General features: G+C 43.0%; 1 pseudogene; it reads right to left on the bottom strand.

Annotated features, from left to right (window-relative positions):
* Positions 1-354: 354 nt before the first annotated feature.
* LOC149249569 (F-box protein At4g18380 pseudogene) lies at positions 355-893 on the bottom strand (annotated as a pseudogene).
* Positions 894-1,093: the final 200 nt, after the last annotated feature.

Genomic DNA, 1,093 nt, shown 5'->3' on the forward strand with positions numbered 1-1,093 from the left:
ATCAAGAACTTCAGGTTCGAAGATGTTCTCTGTTACACTGTAATTGTTGTACGTCATAATGTTGTTTCAAGGTTAACGAGACAAACTGGATAGAATCATCAAAGGTTTTGGCTCTACTTAAACATTTGCAAGAGCTCAAGGCCTCAGGTCTGAAAGGTGTTGTCTTTAGCCAGTGGACTTCTTTTCTAGACCTGTTGCAGATACCTCTTAGAAGGTAGGGCATTTTTTCTGTTACTTAGTTATTTATTTTTATTTTTGTTATCTGTTTATTAGGTTATTATTTTATTACCTGATAAGAGAAATTTGAGTTATTGGTAGTTATTAACGAGATTATGGTCCAAATTACTCTCAGCTTCAACCAACATCTGTGTAGAATGATTTTGGTATACTGCCATTATCGTCCAAACTCTGGTTAGATTCCTCCGTTCTTCGAATAGGAGAACGAGGATTTTTCCTCGAATTGTTCTCGCAGAGATACGATGTGGATCCCAATATCATGCATCTCTCAAGCGTACTACCAAATTCGGCTCTCCACCTCAATGACACGTTGTCCCCAATGCCAATCTCCCTATCGGGAAGCTCAATGTGAAGATTTTGAATCTCCTTGAAGTTTTTCAACACCTCGCCAGGGGAATGATGTGAAACCTCGGCAAGAACTCCTTTCTTCGTCCCGAGGATCTGTTGCAATGCCTGTAAGGGCTTAACTATACTACCGATCACAAGTTTCACAAAAGACCTATAAATCCCCTGCTCCTGTGGCTCAAACCCCCTTTCTCCTCACCAGATATCACACAGTCCACCTTCACCACGACATCCTCCACCTGCGGCACCAAACCGTTAAAATTTTTCGAAACAACCGAGCACCGCCCTAGGGATTTGATGTCACCGCCCATACCGGGGCCCCAGCGCAAAGAAGGCTTGCAGAGACTATTGTTGTAATTATTCTTCAGATTTTACAGCCTATCTTTGTTGCCTCCCATACCTAGGCCCAACCCGAAGAAGCCTTGCAGAGACTGTTGCTTTAATTATTCTTCAAACTTTACAGCCTATCTGCCTCTTGGCACCTTGTTGCCTCCCATACCCGGACCCCAAC

This window comes from Pinus tabuliformis, chromosome 7 (assembly GCF_031772625.1).
Source record: "Pinus tabuliformis cultivar Carrire ecotype Pingquan chromosome 7, CPIR1, whole genome shotgun sequence".
Classification (NCBI taxonomy): domain Eukaryota; kingdom Viridiplantae; phylum Streptophyta; class Pinopsida; order Pinales; family Pinaceae; genus Pinus; species Pinus tabuliformis.